Source organism: Sturnus vulgaris, chromosome W, assembly GCF_052056855.1.
Source record: "Sturnus vulgaris isolate bStuVul1 chromosome W, bStuVul1.hap1, whole genome shotgun sequence".
Taxonomy (NCBI): Eukaryota; Metazoa; Chordata; class Aves; order Passeriformes; family Sturnidae; genus Sturnus; species Sturnus vulgaris.
In genome coordinates this window covers 45,619,536-45,646,070 of record NC_142282.1, presented here as the reverse complement: position 1 = coordinate 45,646,070, position 26,535 = coordinate 45,619,536, and the positions used below count along the sequence as shown (strand labels likewise).

The 26,535-nt window shown below is 45.4% G+C and overlaps 1 long non-coding RNA gene across 1 annotated transcript in view; it reads left to right on the top strand.

Moving 5' to 3' along the window:
- LOC148220239 (uncharacterized) overlaps positions 1–26,535 on the top strand; it is a 122,036-nt gene that overhangs the window by 34,743 nt on the left and 60,758 nt on the right. The window lies entirely within an intron of this gene.

Here is a 26,535-nt window from a genome sequence, read left to right as displayed (position 1 = left end):
TTGACATTTTGATTGTCCTGCATACCCATACCCTCTATTCCATCCTCCCCCTTTTCTTTTAAGAGTGAGTCTTTTGTCAGTGTGGAGCCCGCAGTATTTATAGCCAAGTGCATGATTGTGTTAATGGCGGGTACGCGCTGTAAAGCTAGTTTTTTTGTTTGTTGGTCTTCTTCTGTTTCTGGTTGTGTGGACAGTCTCTGGCGAAGTGTCCTGGCTGCTTGCACTGGAAGCAGATGATGTGCTGCAGCTGCTCTGGTGACATTGGTTGCTTCTTGGCTCCTGGTGTCACAGCTGCCATGGTCTTTGGGTGTGCCAGTCCTGGATTTCTCTCGTGTCCACTGAGCAGTTCTGCTTTCCTGGCGCAAGCTTCTATCATCTGTGCTAATCTAGGTGCTGGTTCTAGGGGAAGGCTAAGGATAACCCTGCAGCAGGTTTCATTAGCATTCCTCTGAGCCATCTCTTTAATGAATTCGGCTTGTACCACCGGATCAGACACCTGTCTTTCCACTTGCACGCGAAGATGATCTACAAACTGTAAGAAATTCTCAGAAGCAAACTGTTTAATGTTAACATAACTAGCTTTGGCATCCACTGTTGGTAATTGATTAAAAGCCTTTTCTGCAACATTGCATATTTTATCCAGGACAGACTTGGATAGTACTCTGGTTTGTTTCTTGGGGCAATGCCAATCCCCTTCCCCGCATAGGTGTTCATATGTTATGTCATTATCCTCTTTCAAAGATCTTTTCCACAGGCTTTCGTGTCCACTGAACAGTTCTGCTTTTCTGGCACAGGCTTCCATCATCTGTGCTAAGCTAGGTGCTGGCTCCAGGGGAAGGCCAAGGATAACCCTACGGCAGGTTTCATTAGCATTCCTCTGAGCCATTTCTTTAATTAATTCAGCTTGTAATACTGGATCAGACACTTGTCTTTCTACTTGCATACAAAGGCGGTCCACAAACTGTAAGAAACTCTCAGAAGTAAACTGTTTAATGTTAATATAACTGCCTTTAGTATCTACTGTTGGTAATTGATTAAAGGCTTTTTCTGCAGCATTGCATATTTTATCTAGGACAGACTTAGATAGTACTCTGGTTTGACTTTCAGGGCAATGCCAATCTTTTTCCCCACATAGGTGTTCATATGTCATATCATTATTATCAGCATCTTTTGCATTATCTGAGCTTTTTAAAAGCTCTTGTAAAAGCACTTTTAAAGATATTTTCCATAGGCTTTCCCATAGATCATATTCGGAAGGAGTTAACAGACACCGGAAAAGCTCTTTGATATCATATGGAACCAGTTCGTTTGAGTTAAAAGTGGCTCTCATCACGCCTTTAAAGATTTCACTATTCCTACCAAACTCTCTTTGTACTTTACAAATTTCTTTTTTATCTTGGTAGGACAAAGGCTGATAACTTCTTTTTCCGTTTCTCTTACCAAGATAAACTACATGAGCAACTGATGGTATATACTCTTTCTCCTGGTGTTGACTTTCAGGTTTGGGCATCCCCCCCCCACCCGGCCCGGGAGGCTGGCCACCCCCCCCCACCACGGGAGCACCATCCATCCCCCAGGGGCTGTGAGCTGATCCCCCCATACCCCCACTCCCACCGGCACTGAAACTAGCAGGGGCTACATTGCCCTCCCCCACCCCGCAGCAACTTGGAGGGAAGGAATGTGAAACTGGAGAGGGGGAGGGGTGGTGGGATCCAGGGTTGCAACACCTGTGGGCGGGGTCGCCAGGTACCGGGCAGGGCAGGGTCTTGGAGGGGGGAGGGGGCGGTGGAGCCGAGGGCAGGGATGAGTTATGGGAGGGGACAGGCTTAGGGGCTGGGACCGGAGGGGGAAGGGGGTTGCGGGATGAAGGAGGAGACATGTGGCTGTCACCATATGGGCCCCCCCCCCTCTCCCTGAACCGCATGTCCAATGCTATCTGGGACCCCAATCCTGACCTGTCCAGATACGGCCACGTGTCCATGGCCCGGAGGGGAAGGGATCAAGGAAGGAGAGCTGATAATTTTCGAAAAATTGTCAGAACCGGGATACTGGGGAGGATTTGGGGGTTCAGAACAGTTACAGCCGTGCTGAGCATGCTGCATTTCCAAGGGAGACCCAAGGGTGCTTTCCAGGTTATGGTTATAGGGATTTTTGGAAAGGGAAGGTGAGCTTGAATCATTTTGCTGCTGCTGTCTGTTGTTTTCTGTCTGAATTAAAACTTTCCGAATTTGTAAGAATATCGGGAGGAATACAGAGGCAATTTTATCTCCATTTTCTACTTTTAAAGTTAATAAATCCCCTATTTCATCCCAAAATGAAATCGAATTTATATTTTGCAATTCAAGGTCCGATATTTCAACAGACAGCCAGCTGGCAAAACAGGCTAGTTTTTTATTAGATATTAAAACATTTCCTGAACTTAGTATTTCCTTGAGTTGTTTTGTTATACTCTTTTGTAAGGCCGATTGCTGTATGCCCATGGTATCAGCAATTTGCACTATATCTACCCCACTACAGTTAAAACACAGGAAAGGAGTTAGTTGTTAAGACGTACACCACGGTTTTCAGGCTTTACTAGATGCGGAACCGATGTTAATTTCGCCGTTTTTTGTCAGCAAAACCTATGTGGCGCCCGCGCCGCTGTAGGGGTCGACCCCGCCGCAAAAACCCGTAAAAACCGCAAAAACTGCAAAAAAACTCCCTGTGCCTCAGCTTTGAAACCGATCAAATCTGCCTGCCTGCCGCGCCGCGCCTGGGGTGGCTGCGTCCAGCCCCCCCCCCCAGCCCCCCCGCCGCACCACGTGGCTGAGGGCTTCTGAGCCGCGCGCACGCTGCAAACACGCCCGCGCCGCCTCTCCTCCTGAGAACAGCGCCGGGCCGGCAAAATGCCACCGGTGAGACCCCCCCGCGGAGCTCCGGGAACTACCCGCCGCAAAGGGACGCTTCACTCACCGTTTCTCTTGCAGGCAGAGACGTCTGTGTACACGGTAGTGGATCCACGTCCCGAACCGACCTGTCTGGGACTGACAGGCTGCCGGTTCGTGCTGAAAAGTCTTCGAACTGCACAAAATGCAGCTTAAAGAAATTTAAGCTAGTTGATCAGCTCCTATGCTGGTTGAATCCCGAAATTAGGAGTCACAGCGAAACGTGGGTGCTTTGTAGAAACCACGCACATTGGGCGCCAACTGTCGGCTTTTTCTCGGCCCAAAACAGGGTCTTTCACCCTTCCTCCGGTCTAGCTCAAGTGTTAGGGTGAAATTCCCCTGGGCCCTAGCCGCAGGGACGTAGTTAAGATATCAAAAGAGGCTCTTTCCCCTGATAAAGTTACTGGTTTATTTCTCGTGAGTAGTGAGTGAAAAGGGAAGGGAAAAGAGCGGGGGAAGAGAGAGAAAAGAGGGGGAAGAACAGGGTAAGAGCGTGGGGGGAAAAGAGAGAAAAGTGCGGGGTAAGAGAGAAAAGACGGGGTAAGAGCTGGGTAAGAGAGCGGGGGAAAAAGGAGCGGGGGCAAGAGAAAAGGGTAAGAGAGCGAGGTCAGCGGGTACTGACCTTTTCTAGGGTCTGGAAAGGGGGGGCGGGGAGAAATTGGATCCCAGCCAGCTCTGTGTGGCCAGGAGGGGAGAGGGACCAAGATACAGGGCACAGCAGGGGTCACGGGATGTACCATTTACAATGTATCTAGGAAACGCAACAATGTTGTCCATGGTAAGGTCCACCCCTCGGTCACAGGCCCATTGGTATGTTGCATCTCTCCCCTGATGACCAGAGGCATCATGGGCCCAATGAGCTAGGAAAGATTCTCCCTTGTTCTGCCTGTCTAGATCCACCTGTGATACTTTCACCTTGGCAGCTTGGTCTACCTGATAGTTGCTGTGATGCTCTTCATTAGCTCGATTATTGGGTACATGCGCATCCACGTGTAGAACCTTCACAGTCAGTCTCTCTACTCGGGTGGCAATGTCCTGCCAAATCTCAGCGGTTCAGATGGATTTCCCTCTGCGTTGCCAGTTGGCCTTTTTCCAGCGATCCAGCTATCCACACAGAGCATTAGCAACCATCCATGAGTCGGTGTAGAGATAGAGCCTTGGCCACTTTTCTTGTTCAGCAATATCCAAAGCCAACTGGACGGCTTTTAGCTCTGCAACCTGACTTGATCCACCTTGTCCCTTGGTAGCTTGTGCAACTTGTCATATGGGGCTCCATACTGCAGCTTTCCATTTCCGGTTAGTGCCTACAATTCGGCAGGAACCATCAGTGAAGAGGGCATATCGTCTTTCAGCCTCGGGTAGCTCATTATATGGTGGGGCTTCCTCGGCACGTGCCACTTGCTCCTTTTCTTCTTCAGAAGATAATCCAAAAGTCTCACCTTCAGGCCAGTTTGTAATTATTTCCAGAATCCCATGGCAATTTGGATTTCCAATACGGGCATGCTGAGTGATGAGGGAAATCTACTTGCTCCATGTGGTGTCAGTGGCGTGATGTGTGGAAGGAACCTTTCCCTTGAACATCCATCCTAGTACTGGTAGTCGAGGTGCCAGAAGTAGATGAGTTTCGGTGCCAATCACTTCAGAGGCCGCTTGAACTCCTGTCTCGGTTTGAAAGACAGGTATGGTCTAAGGAAAGGCAGGAGCCCCTTTTCTGCAATGCAGAGTGCAACCCCCCTCCCTTTTAATTATTTTAGGTCCAATTCAGACGCCTTCAGGCAGGAGATATGGGGATAAGAATAACAGTTCTTTACTGGTATCTAACAAGGCAGAAAACAACAACAGGTATAAAAATTGGCAACAGAACAGTCTAGCTCCGCTCCAGTCCCTTCTGGCCGCAGGCTGTCTCCCTGCGCTCAGTTACCAGTGCTGTGGGGGCAGGGCAGGTCCCACGCAGTTGAAGAGGGCTGGAGTGATGGCGGTGGAGGCCCAAGGGTGAGAGGGATGGGAAAGTGACTCCCCCCTTCACGGTGTCGGTCGTGGTGCTCAGCAGAGTGTCCGGAGATAGTAGGGTGAGATGGGAGAGCAGCAGATCGATGTCCAAAGGCAGGGAGCGTGGATCTCAGTGCTGGGATGGCAGGGGGAGATGCCAGAGCGGAGCCCAGGCTGTCTTCCCACTCCAACGAGCCAAGCAAGAGAGAGGCCCCCGCTCCAGACCCCCTGTCCCACCTTTCCTTTTCCAGTTCCCCCCCCCCCCTCCACCCACCCCCCTACGAGAGAACATTATCTGTCATTTCAAGGTGTAGCCACAATTACTTAGCATAACAATGGGAGGAATTCCACAGAAAGAAAAGGGGAGCAATCCAACCCCCAACAACTCCTTCATAGGCAGCCAAGATTTCCTTCTCTGTTGGAGTGTAGTTGGCTTCAGATCCTTTGTAGCTTTGTCTACAGAATCCCAGTGGTTGACCTCAAGTTTCACATTTTGCCAAAGGATCCGGGACAGACCATGGCTCCCAAATGGAGAGTAGAGCACATTCTTTACCTCTGGTCCCATCCTGACTGGGCCAAGGGCTACCAAATGAGCCATCTCTTGCTTGATCTGGGTGAAGGCTTGTTGCGGTTCAGGGCCCCAGTGGAAAATGTTCTTGTGGGTAACCAGGTAGAGAGGGCTCACAATCTGGCTGTACTCAGGAATGTGCATCCTCCAAAAGCCTATGGAGCCTAGGAAAGCTTGTGTTTCCTCTTTATTGGTAGGTGGAGACATAGTGGTGATCTTGTTAATTGCCTCTGTTGGGATCTGACGACGACCATCTTGTCACTTGATTCCTAGAAACTGAATTTCCTGAGCCGGTCCCTTAACTTCACTTAATGGCAAAACCAGCTTTCAGCAGAATCTGGATAATTTTCTCTCCTTTTTCAAAGACTTCCTCTGCTGTGCTCCCCCACACAATGACGTCATCGATATACTGTAGATGTTCTGGAGCCTCGCCCTTTTCCAGTGCAGTTTGGATCAGTCTATGGCAGATGGTAGGACTGTTCTTCCACCCCTGGGGCAGTTGGTTCCAGGTGTACTGCACAACCCTCCATGTGAAAGCAAACTGAGGCCTGCACTCTCCTGCCAGAGGAATGGAGAAAAATGCATTGGCGATGTCAATGGTGGTGTACCACTTTGCTGTCTTGGACTCCAGCTCATACTGGGGTTCCAGCATGTCTGGCACGGCAGCGCTCAGTGGTGGAGTCACTTCATTGAATGCACGATAGTCCATGGTCAATCTCCATTTTCTGTCAGATTTGTGCACAGGCCAAATGGGGCTGTTGAAGGGTGAGTGGGTTTTGCTGACCACCCCTTGGCTCTCCAGTTTACGAATCATCTTATGGATGGGAATCACAATGTCTCTGTCAGTACGGTATTGCCAACGGTGTACTGTTGCTGTGGTGATTGGTACCTGTTGTACTTCAACTCTCAGCAGTCCCACAGCAGAGGTGTCATCTGAGACTCCAGGCAGGGTATTCAGTTTTGTGATGTCTTCTGTCTCTACAGCAGCTATCCCGAAAGCCCAACGATATCCTTTTGGGTCTTTGAAATATCCATTTCTAAGATAGTCTATGCCAAGGATGCATGGGGCCTCTGGGCCAGTCATGATGGGGTGTTTCTGCCACCCGTTCCCAGTTAAACTCACTTGGGCCTCCACTACAGTCAGTGGCTGGGATCCTCCTGCTACCCCTAGAAATAGAAATGCATTCACCTCCTACATACCTTGAAGGCATCAGGGCACAATGGGTGCAGGTGTCAACCAAAGACTTATGTTTTTGTGGGTCGGATGTGCCAGGCCATCGGATCCACACAGTCTAATAGATCCAATTGTCCCTCTCCTCTACCTGTCTAGTGGCAGGGCCCCTCTCTTCCTGGTCTTTGTGCACATTGCTCTTTTCCTGTAAATAGGTTCTTGTGGTCCCTTCAAGATGATCAGTCATATCATCATTCTGATACTGTCTGGAGTTCTGTGCATGAGAGACTGGAGCAGTGTTGACTCTAGATGAGCTTCTTGTGCTAGGTGTCCTCCTTCTCTGTTCATGTACCCGGGCTGCTAAGGAGGAGGTGGGTTTTCCATCCCACTTGCTCATGTCTTCTCCATGCTCCTGAAGGAAGAACCAGAATTTACCTCGTGGAGTGTGTCCTCTCTCCCTGGCTGGGGAATGCTGGCTCCTAATGGCAAAGAGTTTTGTTGGTTCTGACGAGATGTGATAATTTTCTTCCTTAAGTTCTTTTTTTACTTTCTGATGGCCCTCTTCAATCAAGTTCTGGACTTGCTCAATCAGCCTTGTTTCCATAGACGAGATATGGGTATGAAATAGGGTGGTGACAGTGTCCTGGTAAATTCTTAGTTTATTGGGCAAGACGCCTACCATGTCCTCACCTTCCCTCCACTGCAGCTTTGCCAGGTAATGGGACTACATCTCTGGTCCAAGCCGTGCAAATCTCAACCACATTTGTGACGTGCACCGGACACAGTCTGGGCTCTTAGGAAATCTCTCATCTTCTGAGAAAATGATCTCCAGCACAGCCAATTCCCTCAGGCATCTGATACCTTGTTCTATTGTGCTCCATTTTCCTTGGTGCACCTGAAGATTTTCTTTACAAAGGTCTATGTCCTTGACACCTGTCATCAGTCACCGCCAGAGGCTGAGAGTTTCTTGGTTTCTTCTGATTCCCTGGTCAATGACCACATCCTGGGACAGAGATCCCAGTTGCCTGGCCTCACTTCCATCCAGAATGGTATCATTGGCTACAGCATTTCAGATGAGGAGCAGCCAGGTCAAGATGGACTCATTTGTCTGGGGGGTGAATTCCCTCCACAGGTCATGCAGCTCACCCAGGGATAGAGAGTGAGTGATGATTTCTGGCTCTGTCTCTTCCGCTGGGTGCAAAGGTTCTGCCACATCCTCGTAGGTCACTGGGCAGACTGATTTGCTCTTTGATTTCTTCTTCTGAAAAGGGGCAACTGCTACTGGTATAGGCTGTTCTGGTTCAGTGACAGTTTGTGTGGAGATGCTGACGGCGCTTTTGGTTCCTTTCTCCTGTGTCAGTCTGCGTAGACATGGATGTTGTTGCTTTGTGTTTGATCCTTTTCTCCTTTGTGACATTCTGTGCAGACATGGATGCAGTTGCTTTGCTTCTTTTTTCCTCTTCCTCAAGAAGACGCTGCACTGCACCATGTAGTGTTTTGTTTCTAAGCATGTTGCAGGCTGTGCAGAGGAGAAAAAGCAGAACTAACAACAACACTATGCTGTCCTTGGCATCCAGAGAAAAATCAAGATTTCCAAAAAATGGTGTGTCAGGCCTGAAAGGCTGGAAAAAATAATTCCTTACCCCACCCCCAAGGGACTGGGTGCAATTGTTGAGGCCCCAGATATAGCAGCCTAGACTGAGCAAAAAATTTTGAGTATATATTCTGAATGACGTTCATTGCCTCGGAAGTTATCATGCAATAGACATAACAGACCAATAAAGCAATTTTTATACCATACCCTGGTCTACACAGGAGCATTACAATTGACAGATAGTTCCTCATGTGCAGAAAAATATAGAGAGCTAGACATAAGATACATGTAAGCGTGTTGAGCATCATATTGAATAGGTGGCTTCTACAATACAAAATTGTAATTTTGACTTTTCCCAGTACCTTGATACCGCACGTTGGGCGCCAAAAATATGTACTGGTTTGAAAGCAAAACCAGTGAGAGACTCCAAGTCAGAAATATGATTTAATAGGAAATAAAAGCAAAAAAATAAAATACATGCAATAATACAAAAGAAAACCACTGACAGAGTCAGATTACAACCTGACACGCTGTCAGTCAGGGTGTTGGTAGCAGTCTGATTGAATGATGGCTGCAGTCCTCCTGGAGTGACAGATGCTTCATTTGAAGCTGTGGTCCTGTAGAAGGGTGCAGTTTTCCTCCGAAGGTCCAGTGATGATGTGGAAAGGTACCTATTTCCTCTGGGATCCAGTGGAAAAAGGCTGCTTTGGTGTTCCAAATCTCAATTTTTATCTAGGTAGGAAAGGCTTGGCTCCTCCCCCTGGCTGGAGCATCTCCCAATGGGATGATGTAATTTTATCAGTCATGCAGTGGGACTCAATGGCCCATTAACAGAAGATATCCTCCTGTAAGAAGGATGGGTTGTGGAAAAGATAAAGAACACTGACCCACCTGTTTTTTAACAGATGGCCCATTAGCAGAGGATATCTCCCACGGAGATAAGGATCACTGCCCCACCTGATTTCAACAGATGGTGATAGAATACACACTTTTGGGCACATTTTTACATTGTAACCTAGGACAATTCCCCACTCCTTTAGAGTCAGTAATTTTTTTTTACTAATATGTAGATTCTTCATCATCTAGCAAAGCTATGCAGTATAGGTCCTTCAAGATCGTACCATATGCTCTTGATATTGAAGTTAAAGCTGCTACCAGGTTTAGCATTCAACAATTCCAAACAAGTATTAAAACACACAAAATCAAACCTATGCCAACTAAAATAAGCAATACAACAATCGGATGAACCAGAGTATTGAGCAAACCGGTTGCAGTTGGTGACCACCCAAAAAGCACCTCCCACCAATGATGGGATGGGATTTTTTCTCACCTTTTAAATTCTCTCCATATAGTTTCTGTGTCATGATGTATTGTGATCAAAGTCCTTTTTCCTTCATCTCTAATTTCTTTGAGAATTTCTTTTAATTCATTGTGTTTCAATAATTGTGCAATCAAAGTTAAGTTCATCCCTATAGGCACAGGCGATATTTCTTGGAGAGTAGTCATGATGCCTTGAGGAGCTGGAACAGAGGCTACAAACAGAGTTGAGGGGAATAAAATGAGTATTTATTGAGAGGCCTATGAACAGCCTACAAAAGCCACACCCTAGCAGTATGAGTGCCACAGTCGTGGCCTCTGCGTGGATGGCTCCAAGATGGAAGAAAAGGAGGGCTAGGTCACAAACTCTCACACTGTTATAGGTTTTGGTTCATTTGCATGAACCCACCCTCCTCTTTCCACGTTGTTTGTGCTTAGGGCCTGAAGTTTGGAGAAACTGTCCTTAAGTTCTTAACTGGAATAGGACTGTTTTGTCTTCATCACCCTAGCACATCAGAAAAGCACATCCAAGCAGAATAGGAAAACTTAAAACTTAAGGCATCAGTCAAGTTCACCTTTATATGTTGGTGCGATACAACAGGTACCTGATAGGAAAAATCACATCCTTCAATTTTGACAAAGTTACAAATGCACAAGTTAAATTGAGTTTCATTCACGGTAATCCCATCCACCATTATAGTAGGGCATACTGTCCTAAGGCAGGCACAATCTTGTTCTGTATACACAAGCAGAGTTGTTTGATTAATGGGGTGCATTTCAAAGTGACAAATGCTTTGCTCTGTATCCAAACAACTATCTTTATTATCACCTACATTACCTTCACATATAAACCTCAATTGTTCCCTCGCTGAGCAGGGTTCTAAATTAATGGTTTGCCACTTTCCTTTAACTTTCTGTGCCCACATTCTGTGCTCAGAAGGATATAGTATGGTCCTCTCATGATTTAGCCCTAAAGCAATTGGATGTATCAAGCTCACTGATACATCATATATAGTTAAAACGAAGGCTGGTACCATACTTGTCGTGCGATTATAAGTAAAATTAACTAACATCCACCAGGACTGGAGTTCCTTTTCTAAATCTGAGGCATTATCTCAAACAACTTTATGGATTTCAGCAGGGAATATACCTTCTCCTCCATCCCGAATGACTGAGGCTGCTACTGATTGCATCCATAACTGTGCCTGTGTACACCCAAGTGCCAAAGAAATATTTTCACTAGCTTTGCCCAAGGTACTAATTATTAATTGATGATCCCGTTCTATATTTTTCCATTCTGGTAATATTTTAGACAACTTCCACTGGCTGGTACCTAATGCCAATAAGGAAGATTGTAGAGGTTGCTGCAATTTAACCATATCACTACACATTACTGTCAATTTGTTCATTAATGCTTCCAAATCCATGGTACTTAGTACTCATAGTCCCGTCCTTAACCCAGTAAGGTCTCTCTTCTGTCTGGACGTATAAGGCACACGCTTCTGCAGCCAGGTGATCCAATCCATAAAAGGGGTCCTTAAAAATGGAGCACACTCTGGCCAAATATCAGAGGCATTCACTTGCATTGCCATCTCTACCCGTATTAATGACCACTTTGGATTAACTATCAGTTTTGGAATTCCTGTCTTCTTAACAGCATATGGCCCAACTTTAGTAATTATGGGAGCTATGGGTTCTAAAATGGTTTGAGTAACCCATAGTAGTTCTTTTAGGGCTGTTGCTAGTCGAGGTGGTTGAGTTATTTTAACCTCATCTTTTAGGGGAGCAGTACAAACTTGAGTTATATTAAAATCAATCTTAAAATCCTTAAATGCACAATCCTCTATTTTGAGCCTAAACTCGGAACAGTTAGTTAAGCATTTGTCACAGCATTCAGAACTAATTCAAATGAGTTTCATGGGTCCTTGATAAGTTTCATGGAATCCATCCTGGACAAACACATATTCACATCAACCAAACATTTCTTCCTTCCCACACAGTTACATTTGTAACTTTTAGCATCTGAATCAGACACTTTCGGAAGTCAAAATCATAAGCTTTCCCTTGGCATTTATATATGCCAGTCACATTATAATGCACTGGTGCTGTATTATCTGTAGCTGAAGCGATGATCACAAATACTACCACTCTCCAGGCTATGCCTAATTGATTATCCATTATAACGACAAGCCTTTCTATGTTTTGGAGAGTTGTTATACTATATTTATCATTTCACCCACACTTTATTTATTTTTCCCTAGAAAGTTTTAATTCCAGTTTGTTGTCACCTGGTATAACTTTCCAGAGTCCTTTAGGAGCTTTCTTCACTCAAGAGTGACGGATCCAGGTGTTTTGCTCCTTGATCTTGATTGCAGTAAAGGTGGTGAGGAGCACTTGGAATGGTTCCTCCCACTGTGGTTCCAAAGTTTTTTCTGCAAAAGACTTAACATATACATAATCCCTAGGCTGTACATCATGTACTGGTCCATCTAATTCTCTGCTTCGAGCCCCAGCCACATGTTTCTCAATTTCTCTAAGTTGTTTAGGGCCATCATATATCTGTGTAGCTGCTTCTTTTGCCTTTTAGTCCGTCAGCTCATTTCCCTCTTCCAATTCAGAGCTCGCTTTTTGGTGTGCCTTGATGTGCATAATAGCTACCTTTTCAGGTAACTGAACTGCATCTAATAGTTTTAGTATTTCTTGTGCATGTTTAATATTTTTCCCTTGTGAGTTCAGCATCCTCTTTCTTTCCAAATAGCTCTGTGTGCATGAACCACTCCAAATGCATACCTTGAGTCTGTATAAATGCTGATTTCTTTTCCTTTTGCCAGCTCTAAGGCCTGGGTTAAGGTGAAAAGTTCAGCCTTCTGTGCAGAGGTGTTTGTTGGCAATGGTCCACACTCTATTACCTCTCTGCTTGTGGTAACTGCATACCCAGCATGTTTTTTTCCACTGATGATGTAGCTGCTTCCATCAGTGAATGAGATCTCAGGGTCCTCGAGAGGGGAGTCCTTTAGATCCGGGCGACTGGAGTAGGCGTCTTCAATGGTCTCCAGGCAGTCATGGATCACTGGTTCTCCCATATTTCTGCTGAGGAAAGAAGCTGGATTCACAATGTTAGTTACTGCAATTTCAACATCATCTTGTTCTACCAGTATGGCCTGGTACTTTAGAAATCTTTGTGGGGAAAGCCAATGTCCCCCTTTCACCTCCAGGACTGCAGACACTGTGTGGGATACTAGCACAGTCATGTTCTGGTTTAGGGTGAATTTGTGTGCCTCTTGGATGTTCACTGCTACTGCTGCAACAGCTCTGAGGCACCCTGGCCAGCCCTTGGCTACTATGTCCAACTGTTTGGAGAGGTAGGTGACTGCCCTCCGGTACGGGCCCAGGTCTTGTGCTAGTATTCCCAGAGCAATCCCCTGCTTTTCATGAGAAAACAGAAAGAATGGTTTACTTCCATCTGGAAGTCCCAGGGCTGGAGCTGACATGAGAGCCTTCTTTAGTTGGTCAAAGGCTCGTGTTGCTTCTTTTGTCCATTGGAGGTCTCTGTTTCCTTCCGTAATCAAGGCATATAGGGGTTTGACTAACAGCCCATAATTGTAAATCCACAGTCTGCACCACCCTGTCATGCCCAAAAAGGTTGTCAGTTCCTTTTAGTGTCTGGAGTTTTGGGGTCTGGCATATTGTTCCCTTGCGATCCTGTCTCAAGGTTCTTTGTCCAGCACAAATCTCATAGCCCAAGTAGATAACTGTTTGCCTCACTATCTGGGATTTTTTCTGTGATACTCAATACCCCTGTAGATCCAAAAAAATTAGGAGGCTTACTGTCCACTCCACACATGCTTCTTGAGTTTTAGTAGCTATCAGGAGGTCATCCACATACTGTAACAGCTGTGCTTCTCCTGATGGAGCTTCCCAGGATTCTAGATCTTTTGCCAGCTGTTCTCCAAATATGGTAGGGGAGTTCTTGAACCCCTGGGGTAGTACACACCATGTGATCTGAGTTTTATGTCCAGTTTTGGGATTTTCCCATTCAAATGCAAAAATTTTCTGGCTGGCTTCATGGAGAGGAAGGCATAAGAAAGCATCCTTCAAATCTAAAACAGTAAACCAGGTTAGTTCAGGTGTTGAGTTAACAAGGTGTAGGGGTTGGCAACCACTGGGTATGAATCTTCAGTTATCTTATTAACAGCTCTTAAATCTTGTACTAACATGTATGTTTTTTTTCCTTCTTTAAGCTGGATTTTTACTGGTAGAGCATTCTTTGCTCTCACTGGTATATTAGAGGCCTGCACTCCAGGGAACACCTGATCTGTTATTTTCTTAAGAATTTCTTCTTCATTTTCAACTTAAATTTCTTTGGTTATTAGCATTAAGCTTAACAGTTCCACATATTGCTGATTTTTTTACCTCCAGACTTATTTTCCCATTTTTGAATATATATATATTCTAATAATTAAAATAGATTCCTACCCAAAAGTGCTGATGGAGCATTGGGCATATATAAAAACCTGTGAATTCCTCATTGTTTCCCAAGTTTATATTTCAATGGTCTATAAAAATAAGCCCTTTCAGATTGGTCAGTTGCCCCCTTTACCAGGACATAATCATCTATTACTGGTATTAAGGCTTTATATAACACCGAATGTGCTGCCCCTGTGTCTATTAAAAACTTCATTTCTTTTTCTTTGTTCCCTAGTTTCATTATAACCAGAGGGTCTCCTAGGATACGATCCTCTAGTCCATCTCAGTCTTCTTTAACTTGAGCAACTACTGCCTCCCCTTTTCGATCTCCTCTTCTTTGATCATCACCTTTTCTTCATTCAGGACACTGGCTTTTCCAGTGTTCAATTCTGGACTTGAAATAGAAATTGCTTTAGTGGGAGTGGGGGATTGAACATAGGCTGGAGTTCAGATAGAAATCTCAGGAGGTAGAAGAAGAGCTGGAGCTGGAGTAACTGGAGTTGGCTTTTTTCCAGAAGTAGAAGGTAAAGTGGGAGCTGAGGTTAATCCCCCCTCAGCCCCCCTTGCCTTCTAGGGGGTGGTTCAAACAAATCCCCCAACTCTTGCTCCAGTGGGTCAGCTGGATATACTATATCAGGGTGTGTGCAGCATTGATTTATGGAGCACATACTACAACATCATTTTAACTTAGCCTTGTTGTCTTTTTTCTCGCACAGCCCACAGCTCAAGTACTAAATGTTTACACTGCAATAGCACCAAGGCACAATGCCAACGTTTAAATGCACCAAAAATTGCAGGAAAATTCACACAAATACAACCGATTCCATTCACTCTTTCTTGACTTTCTAAATTTTCCACAGCCTGTTGCTCTCAATCCAAAGCCACAAGTCCCCCAGCAGACATCCGATATAAACTTTTAAAATAAACTTTCTTATTTCCCTTGTCTATCCACCAGTTTACTAAATTCACAAATTCCCACGAGTCGAGCCCAAACCACTGAGGTAAAGAAATTCCCTCTATTTGTCTGGCCAGATTGGATCCTCAGACTGAAGTTACCCTTATTCTAACAATCTACAAACACAGTCCCTGTACTTAAAATCACTACTAAGCTCTTGTCAAGGACTTCTACTCATCCTTGCCAAACTGGTCCTTTCTTTTGTCCTCAATCTACTTCAAAAACATTCACACCTCAGCTCTCAGAAGCTAATAAACTCTTTCACTCAACATGTGTTGCCCTTATAACATTTGGTATAAGTCAAAAGGCAATGTTACCTCAAAAATACAGTTGCAGTGAATACCATCCTCGGTAACCAAAACACCCACACCACAGTCACAGCAGGGAGGGGTTTTATTAAGGTTTTCATGTGCCCCACTCGCTTTGATATTCCCCAGCCGTTTCAGTCACCCGAGAACGGAACCGTGGGTCCAAACTCCCACTCACTTCGTGCTAAAAGCATATCTCAACAAGCTCTCTCTCTCAACCAGTCCCACAGTCAGGACACATTCACACAGCATAACAACCATACACCAGGATTTGCCCTTACAACTGCTAGCCCCGAAGTGCTAGCAAACTGAGCCCTCTACGGCACAACAAATGGCAAAATCCCCTTCTGCCAGCAATCACAGACCGAGCCCCGCCCCAGCTCGGTATAGCAGCATAACAGCTTTCTCTGCTGGCAACCAAATACAACTGATCAGATACCAATCTGGCTTGCAAGCATACTACAGAGGCACAAGTTGTGCGTGGGATGTCTCCCACAACTTACCAATGGCCTTTCCTGACTACGTGTATGCCTTACAGGTCACAATTTAAACTGTTTCAATGTTGAACATACCCTTTTGTCCAGAGTTTTGGTAGTCAGGAGTCCTTGTCTGCTGCTGGATGAACAGTCTGGGTTGCGGAGCCCTCTCTTCCAGGAATATCCTGGGGATGCCCTGAGGGGTCCACCACCAGAGATGGTCTCACAGACGAGCAGAGCCTTCTCCTGGCTGGCTCGATAAAATGAATCATTAAAAAAAACGATATGATCACGGACAAAGACCCTCTAACTAATTAAAGTTAGAAAGTGCTATGTTTATTCACCAGCGGGCAGCACGGAAGTCATCTCCAAAAGGCATGACAGCCCCGAACAAGATTCTTTCCCTTCTGTTTATTTCCCAAGATCCTACATACAATACATATGCATAACCCCAGCACCTCCCATCCCCACTCAATGTTAAAATGAGGCTATTAGTCCTTTACACGTGGGCAATTCTTCTCTTGAATTGGGTTGGCGGTCTTGAAATGGGTCGGTGGTCTCAAAGGATGAAGTCAGGAGAGTCTTCATCAGGTCTTGGTGGCCCTTTGGCACAATCCAAGGCCCCGTGCTTCGTATACAGTCCAGGTGCTGGCCATTGTACTTACTAGTTTCGGTCTTGTTCTTATAACGGTTCACTTACTCTACGTTCTTCTATACGCAAGCCCATAACAGTAAACAATATAACAGTTAGCTCTAGTCTAAGCATCTAGTAATCATTAACTTACCATTTGCCTACCTAACTTACATCTTGGTCATGGAAATTGCTTCTACCCTTAGCCAAAATCTTAACTCTTTAAAATCATGATTCAGCTGCAGATGCGTTGAATCTGTGGCAGAAGTAGGAGAGGGGCCAGGACTGGGACTCATCTTGCTGGGACTTCCTGGTTCTGGTGCATTTCTGGGAGTGATGTGCTCAGCATCCAGGCACTCATAGTGACATCTCATCAGGGCCCGCCGCCATGAGGCAGTAGCAGGCAGACGTGGCCATCAGAGGCAGGGCTGTAGGCGCAGTTTCGCAGCCTGGCCAATCCCCTCTGGGTAGGAGTGGTCCCAGCATTTCCATGGCAACAAGGAGCCTGGTCAGCAGAATTGTGCAGTATTCTGGGACCCCCGTAATCCCTGGATCACTGTAGAAAGCCTCCTAAGAGATGCTGGCAAGAGAGGAATTTCCAGCAGGACGTCACTTGATCCAGAGGAGTCGCATGAGGTCCCTTGTCCCATCTGGGGGCACCAGAAAGCTGATGCCTGAAATCACAAGCCAAATGATATTAAGATGATAAAAAGTGGTTACCTTTAATGAAGGTCCTTTATGGTGCAAAGATGGTAAAATTCACATGTAATACAGGACTCTCACAATTTTATAAGTTTAACAAATTAGCATACTTAACAGAAATCATCCAGTTAGAGGAACAGTTATTTAAGTAATCCCCCTTTTGGTTCTGTCCCCACTGAAGTCCCCCCAGCTTCTAGCCCCACACTCATTATGTCTCCAATATATGGAAAAAATAAGACATCCTTGGTTTACTCTAGTGTCTTGGTTTAATTTAATTTCCCTAAAAAATGCCTTCATTTAATTTGAATTTCCTGGCCAAATGCACCAAAGAATATAATGGTTTTGATTTGCCAATTTAAATATACTAATTTTCTGTTGTGAGACAGAACCAGGAGCAGAAGTAAGGCAGGCCTAAAACTTAAAAGGGTATAGAAAGAAATTTATTAACTACACAAAGAAGGGGGAAAAAAAACAAATTCAGAATAAGATTTTCATACCACTCCTTCCTTCCCTCTCCCAACCCTCATAATAACAAAACAAACATACAAAAAAACTATTTTGGTCAGTTCCCAACTTAAATAGTTCTTTTCTTCAGTTCACTTTGGAGAGAGAAGTTTGCTATTGTCAAGCCATAGGGGTTTTTCCACAAGAAGGAAGAAAACAGTCCTCTCGTGGTTTCATTTTCACGATTTGCATCCGCCCGGGAACCTGCAATCGTGTCACTCCTCCCAACTCTGCAGCCTTCCCAGAGCTGTAGATGTGGGCCATGTCAGATTCATGGAGTATTACTTTTAAGAATGAAATGTTCCAAAGCAAAGATTCTCTTCATCTCTTTTTTCTCTGTTTATACTTCATCCTCAGAAAAACCGAGATCCCCTTCTTTCCTCGGGGCAAATATTCTTAACACAGGTGCTTTTTAGTCAAATGATCTATCAAATGGAACATCTCCAACCCCCCCATGTCTTTCTCCATGGTTTATAGGAATATTCAGTACATCAGTTCACCCCTACAATCTTACAAAAGGACATTTCAGCCATCTTCACAGCATCTCCTCATTCTCCTTCCATCTAAAAAAAACTTAGCTCTTGCTTCACTGATTTCAGACTATCTCCTTTTTCCCTTTCACTCCGGGAAGGATTGAAAAATCTGTAAGTCTTATCTGAGCATTGAAAGAGTTAAGATTTTGAACAGGGAAAAGAAAAAAAACAAGGCTACAATGCTGGAGCTTTGCTAGGATCTCTGAAACTGGCCACACAAATGGGGGGGGGGAAAGCGGCTGGGATCTTAAATCAGCCTGAGTCTTTCTAGCCACTGTCCATGGCCACCTCCTCCTCTCTGCCGGGCCATGCCAGCTCCCCAGACAGGGGGGCCCGGCCCTGCCCCCCTGCCAGGCCCACAGGCCTGCAGTGGGACCAGGCTGGGGCCCTGTTACCTGCACTGCTGCTGGAAAGACAAAAAGACTCAGTTCCAGATTACTTCTTTCGAAATGTGTATTCACAAAGCAAACTAACTTTCTCCAATTGACTGTTGAGGCTGTCAATAACTAAACCAGCCCTCAATTGGTCCCAATCAATTCACAGAGGAAGCCTCCTTAGAGAGAACTTCTCTCTGAGTTTCTTTATCCAAGGTCAACCCAGCACATATAGAGACAAGACTAAATAAGATTCCAGGAAGGTTAGCTTATTGTTCTAACATCTAAGAGAAAGGGTTGGAAAAGTACTAGAGTTAGTTAAGGATCTATATAACTATATAATAGTAGTCTACAAGCTATGAATATATGAAAAATGTATAAAAAGCAAAAATCTTTTTGGCATCAATGATAGTCTGAAATTCTTACCTTCAGGCCATTTCATTATAATTTCCAAGATCCCTGTGTGATTGGGATTTCCTATCTGACCTTGCTGTGTGAACAGAGAGATCCACTTACTCCACATGGCATGATGTGTGGGACTTTCCCTTTGAACATCCAGCCCAGCACTGGCAGTCAGGGAGCCAAGAGGACATGTGCTTCAGTGCCATTCACTTCTGAAGCAGTTTGAACCCCTTAAGATGGCAGGATCTCTTTTTCTGTTGGTGTGTAACAGGCCTCAGCTCTTTTGTATCCCTGACTCTAGAACACCAATGGTCATTCTCAAGTATCCCTAGGTACTTTTTGCCAGAGGCTCCAGGAAAGATCATTCTCACTGGCTGTGGTCTAAAGCACATTTTTTACATTTTGTCCTGTGCAAAAAGGTCCAAAGGCTACTGCATGAACAATCTCCTGTTTAATTTGTTCAAAAGCTTGTTGTTGTTCAAGGTCCCACTTTAAATATTTTTTCTTCCATGTCATGAGGTGGAGAGGATTTACAATCTGGCTGTACTCTGGAATATGCATTCTTCAAAATCCTACAGCTCCTAGGAAAGCCTGTTTCCTTCTTGCTGGTTGATGGGGACATAGCTGCTATTTTGTTAACCACATCCATTGGAATCTATGTCCATCTTGCCACTTTACTCCCAGGAACCGAATTTCCTGAGCAGGTCCCTTGACCTTACTTTACTTTATGGCAAAATGGGCGCTCAGGGGGATTTGGATTATCTTCTATCTTTTCTCAAAAGCTTATTTTGCTGTGTTCCCCCATGTGATGATGTCATCAATGTATTGACAGTGTTCTGGAGCCTCACACTTTTCCAGTGCAGTCTGGATCAGTCCATGGAAAATAGTGGGATTGTGTTTCCATCTCTGGGGTAGTTGGTTCCAGGTGTACTGCATGCCTTTCCAGGTGAAATCAAACTGTGGTCTGCACTCTGCTGCCAAAGGAATGGAGAAAAATGCATTAGCATAGTTGATGGTGGCACCACTGCTGCCTTGGACTCCAGTTCGTACTGAAGTTCCAGCATCTCCAGCACAGCAGCACTCAGTGGTGGTGTGACTTCATTCAAGCCATGAGAGTCTAGTGTACAGACCTGTCCTTTTAAACCAGGACAAAGGGGGTAGTGCAAATTCCTACACCTGGGGATGAATAACCCCATGCACCTGTACCTGCTGGGAGATGAAGAGATGGAAAGCAGCTCAGCAGAATGTTGCAGAAAAGGTCCTGGCGGACGTAGTGGACACCAAGATGAACGAGCCAGCAATGCACCCTTGTAAATAATCAAAGAATCACAAAATCATTTAGGTTGGAAAAGACCTCTGAGATCATCAAGTCTAACCTTTGACTGATCATTACCTTGTCAGCTAGACCATGACATTAAGTGTCATGTCCTGTTGTTTCTTGAAAACCTCTCAGGATGATGACTCCACACCTCCATGGACAGTCCATTCCAATGTTTAACAAATCTTTACATGAAGAAATTCCTCATGATGTCCAACCCGAACCTCCCCTGGCACAGACTGAGGCTATGTCCTCTTGTCCTGTTGCTAGTTGCCTGGGAGAAGAGGCCAACCCCCACCTCACTACAACTACCTTTCAGGTAGTTGTAGAGAGTAATAAGGTCTCCCCTGAGCCTCCTTTTCTCCAGGCTAAACAACCTCAGCTCCCTCAGCCACTCCTACTGAAGAAGACCAATAGTAACTTGGGCTGCATTAGGAGGAGTGTTGCCAACAGGTTGTGGTCTTAACAGTAATGAAGTCTGACAACATGTTATAAAACAAAGCTCTACTGAAGCAGAAGAAAGATGAGCAATGAGTGTGGTGAGTTAACCTTGACTGGCCTCTAGGTGTCCACCAAACTTCTTTATCACTCACTTCAGTGGGACAGGCAGAGGAGAAAATCAGATTAAAAAGTTGTGTGCTAAGATAAAGGCAGATTAATAAAGAAAAAACAAGCAAATTATTCTTTACTTCTCATGAGCAGGCAATGTCCAGCCACCTCCTGGGAAGTAGGGCCTCAGTACACATAGCAGTTGCTTTGGAAGAAAAATGCCTTAATGAATGCCCTTCCCCCGTCCTGCTCTTTCTCTTGGTTTTTATTGCTGAGCACAATGTCATATGGTATGGCATTATTCTTTGGTCTCACAATCACTGTCCTTTGTTCTCATGGGAGGCTTCAACTTACCAGATGTCTACTAGAAATGCAACACAGCTTAGAGACAACAGTCCAGGATGTTCCTAGAGTGTGTGGAAGAGAACTTCCTGACACAGCTGGTGAGTGAGCCAACCAGGAGAGATCTCCCACTGGACCTGTTGTTTGGAACAGAGAAGGACTGGTTGGTGATGTGATGGTCAGGCACCATCTTGAGCAAAGCAATCATGAAATGATAGTTTTCAGTTCTCAGAGAAATAAAGAGGGGGGGGGGGTAATCAGAACTGCCATGATGGGCTTCCAAAGGGCACGCTTTGGTCTGTTTAGAAGACCAGTTGAAAGAGTCCCCTGGGAGGCTGGACACTCTCCAAGAAGGAACTCCTAAAGATACAGGAGCAGGCCATCCTCATGTGCCCAAAGACAAGCAGATGGGGAATAAGACAGGCCTGGCAGAACAGAGAGCTTTTGATGGAACTCAGGGAGAAAAATAGAGTTTATTACCTCTGGAGAAAGGAGCAGGCAGTTCAGGAGGACTACAAGGATGTAATGAGAAAATTAGAAGGGCCAAAACACAACTAGGACTTAATCCGGCCACTGCTGTAAAGGACAACAAAAAATGTTTCTACAAACACATCAGCAACAAAAGCAGGGCGAAGGAGAATCTCAGTCCTTTACTGGATGTGGGGGGAAACAGTGACAAAGGATGAGGAAAAGGCAGAGGTACTTAATGCCTTCTTTACCTCAGTCTTGAATAGCAAGACCAGTTGTCTTCAAGGTACCCACCCCTGGGTTGTAAGAAAGAGATGGGGAACAGAATGAAGGCTTCATAATCCAGGAGGGAATGATCAGTGGCCTGCTATGCCACTTAGACCCACACAAGTCCATGGGGCCAGATGGGATCCACCTGAGAGTACTGAGGGAGCTGGTGGAAGTGCTCACTAAGCCACTGTCTTGGGGTGACTTTATGATGCTTGTATCCCCAAAATCGTCTGTTCTGTTGGTGTTAAATATTGAGTTCTGCAGCTTTAAGACTTGTTCCACCAGTGAAGGGGGCAGAGAAGACGTGCAGTGTTTGTTATCAGAGATTACACTTGCTCCCCCGCTTCCTTCACACAGACTGTGTTGTCTGCTGTGGACACCGGGAGAGAGCTCTCTTTTGCTTTTTGGTTAGTTTTTCTAACCAATTGAGGTAAAGAAGTTCCCTGGACTGTGTTTTTCTCTCATTTTTCTTGGAATTGTTCAAATCTGCTCTGGAGTGAAAACTCAGAAGAGCACTGGGAGATCACACCTGTGGCCCACCATGCCTGGCCTGGGCCACGGCATTTCCCAGCGCCAGAAGGACTGAGAACAGACTGAGTGAGCCAGGCTGCAACCCACAGGAGGGACTCTTCTGAATCTGTCATCTCTTCGGAGGGTTGAGAGGTTTGGCTGCTTAGTATTGTTCATTTTTGTGCTGGGAAGTGTTTTGCCTGTTAAATAAACAGTTTTTCTCCACTTCTCTCCGAGGAAATATTTTTCCCTGAACCAGTTGGGGGAGGGACGTCTTGAATCTGTTTCCTAGAGGGACCCCATTCAGAGGTTTCCTCCCAAATTTGCCCTAAACCAGGACAGCCACTTTCAATAATTTACCAGCAGTCCTGGTCAACCAGGGAGGTCCCAGTTGACTGGAATTTAGCAAATGTGATGCCTATCTGTAAGAAGAGTCAGAAGGAGAATCTGGGGAATAACAGGCCTGTCAGCCTGACCTTAGTGCTGGGGAAGGTTATGGAGCAGATTATCTTGAGTTGCCATCATTTAACAGGTGCAGGACAACCAGGGGATCAGGCCCAAGCAGCATGGGTTTAGGAAAGGCAGGTCCTGCTTGACTAACCTGATCTCCTTCTATGACAGAGTGACCTGCTTAGTGGATGAAGGAAAGGTTGTGAGTGTTATCCACCTAGACTTTAGTAAAGCTTTTGAAGCAGTGTCCCACAGCATTCTCATAGAGAAACTGACTTCCCATGGTGTGGAGTGGTATATTCTTTGCAAGGTAAAAAACTGGCTGGATGGCTGGGGACACAGTTGTGGTGAATGGAGTTACATCCAGTTGACAACTAGTTACAAATGGTGATCTCCAGGGCTCAGGATTTGGGCCAGATCTATTTAATATCTTCAATGACCTGGACAAAGGGATCAAGTGCACCCTCAGTAAGTTTGCAGATGACACCAAGTTCGGTGGGAATGTCAATCTGCTTGAGGGTAGGAAGCCTCTGCAGAGGGATCTGGACAGGCTGGATTGATGGGCCAAGGCCAATTGTATGAGGTTCAACAAGGCCAAATGCTGGGTCCTGCACTTGGGTCACAACAACCCCATGCAGTGCTACAGGCTTGGGGAAAAGTGGCTGAAAAACTGCCTGGAGAAAAAGGACTTGGGAGTGCTGGTTGACAGCAGCTGAACATGAGCCAGCAGTGTGCCCAGGTGGCCAGGAAGGCCAATGTCATCCTGGCTTGTATTAGGAACAGTGTAGCCAGCAGGCTGAGGGAAGTGATTGTCCCCGTGTACTCAGCACTGGTAAGGCCGCACCTCGAATACTGTGTTCAGTTTAGTTCACTTTAAGAAAGACATTTAGGCACTGGAGTGAGTCCAAAGGAGGGCAGTGAAGCTGGTGAAAGGTCTGGGACGCAAGGCTGTGAGGAGTGGCTGAGGGAGCTGGAGTTGTTTAGCCTGGAGAAAAGCAGGTTGAGGGGAGACCATATCACTCTCTTCAACTACTTGAATGGTGGTTGTAGTGAAGTAAGTGTCAGTCTCTTTTCCCAGGTAAAAATTGACAGGATGATAGGAAATGGCCCCAAGTTAGGCCAGGGGAGGTTTAGATTAGGTTTAGATTAGAAAGATTTCTTCACAGAAAAGGTTATCAAGCATTGGAACAGGTTGTCCAGGGAAGTGGTGGAGTCACCATCCCTTGAAATGCTTTAAAAATGTGTGGATATGGCTGTTGAGGCATGGTTTAGTGTTGAACATGATGATGGTGCTGAGTTGATGTTTGGACTTGGCGATCTTAGAGGTATTTTCCAACCTTAAAGATTCCATGGTTCTATAATTCTATGATATACTGGAGAGAGTTCAAAGAAGGGCCATAAGGATGTTTTTAAGGGAATGGAGCATCTCTTATATGAGGAAAGCCTAGAGTGGTGGAAATGTTTAGCCCAAAGAAGGTTCGGGGTAATTTTTGTAATCTATATAAATATCTGAAGGGAGGCTGCAAAGAGGTCAGAGGCAGGCTTTTTTTTCACTGGTGCCTGGTGAGAAGACAAGGGGCAATGCACACAAAATTAAACACTGGAGGTTCCATCTGAAAGTCAGGAAACACCTTTTTTTTTCTGTGAGAGTGACTGGGCACTGGAACAAGTCACCCAGAAAGATTGTGGTGTCCCCTCCCTTAGGCATATTCATATGTGCATGGTCCTGGGCAACCAGATTTTGGTGGCCCTGCTTAACCAGGGGCGTTTGACTAGGTGGCCTTCAGACAACCCTTTCAACCCCCAACTATTCTGTGAGTGTGTGTGCTGGTTGCACCTGGGGGTGGGCAGGATCACTGAAGTTTTTCTCTATGAGAACTTCCTCTGTGAGTTGATGGGACCAATTGGAGGATGGTTTGGTTATTGACAGCCTGAGAAACCAATTGGAGAAAATTAGTTCACTCCGTGAAAACACATTTTGAAGGAGGTAACCTGGAATTGAGCTCTCTTCCAGCAGCAGTGCAGGTAACAGGGCCCGGGCCTGGCTCCACTGCAGGCCTGAGGGCCTGGCGGGAGGGAGGACCGGGTCCCCCTGTCTGGGGAGCTGGCATGGCCCGGCAGGGAGGAGGGGTGGCCATCAGCAGTGAGTGCTGTAGCTGAGACCCAGGGAGGCTGAGTGAGGTCCCAGCAGTTCCCCCTCCTCCCCCTTTCTAGCCCGGCCACTGCCATTTCTAGCTTGGGCCAGCCCTTTCCAGCATGGCCTCAGTCTCCTGAGATCCTGGCACAGCTCCAGCATTGCAGCCTTGCATTCCCCGTGTGAAATCTTAACTCTTTCAATGCTCAGATAAGACTTGCAGACTTTCAATTCTCCCCTGACTGAGAAGGGAAAAATAGAAGAGCTAAGTTTCTTTAGATGGAAGGAGAATGAGAAGATGCTATGAAGGTTGGCTGAAAATCCTTGAGAGGAATGTTGAATTTGTCTTTACAAATGAGTTGTGGATCAGCCTGTAGATAAGGCTAGCACTGAGAGATAAAAGAAACAATGGGATGGATTCCACTGATTGATGAATGGAAAAAGGTATTTGCCTTTACAAACAAACTGTAGGGCTGCTGATAAATGAAATTGGATATCGAAAGATGAAAGAAGCAACGGGGGGAAAACTATGAATTCTGTAAGAATTAAAAATTAAAAGGGAGGGTTATACATTAGAGGGGAATTTCAGGTATCAGGCGTTCCGGCAAGTCTGTGCCTCTCAAGTACCTCAGCCAATGGGGAAAGAGAGAGGGAAATGCGGCCGGGAAAATAGGATAAAAAGGAGGCTGTGTCCTCCAAAAATTTGAGAGATCCCAGGGGAATGTCCCATGGCCTCTCCCTTTATTCGAATAAAGCAAAAAGGACTCCTCTGTCTCCTTTTTGGACATAAACCTCTGGTGTTTGTGGATTAATTTTCCTGACATCCTTTTGCAAGCTTTAGGGATGAACTGAAAATTCCTATAAACCATGGAGAAAGACATGGGGGGTTGGAGTGATCCATTTGATAGATTGTTGATCAAAAGCGCCTGTATTAAGGATCGTTTACCCCGAGGAGAAAAGGAGATCTCTATTTTTGGAGATGAAGCATGAACAGAGAGAAAGAGAGAGATGAAAATTTTTGGTTTGGAACAGTTCATTCTTAAAAGTAAATACCCCATGAGTTTAACATGGCCCATAGGCACAGCTTTTCGAAAGCTGTGAAGATGGGAGGAGCTTCACGACTTGCAAGTTTTTTCCCAGGCGGATGCAAATTGTGAAAGTGAAGCCACAAGAGAACTGGTTTTATCCCTCCTTGTGGAGAAGTCCCTATGGCCTGACAAGAGGAAACTTCTCTCTCTGAAGTGAACTGAAAAGGACTATTTAAGTTGGGAACTGACTGAAGTAGGTTTTTTTTCTGTTTGTTTTGTTGTTATGAAGATTGGGAGAGGGAAGGAGGGAGTGGTCTGAAGATCTTATTCTGAATTTGGTTTTTTTTCTTTCTTTGTGTAATTAATACATTTCTTTTTATACCCTTTCAAGTTTTAGGCCTGCCTTGCTTTTGCTCCTGGTTCTGTTTCACAACAGAAAATTAGTATATTTAAATTGGCAAATCAAAACTATAACCGTCTGTGAATCAAGTACTCAAATATCTTTTTAAGTTTTATGAAAGTATTATTTCTATAAAACTGCTTCTTCTGTT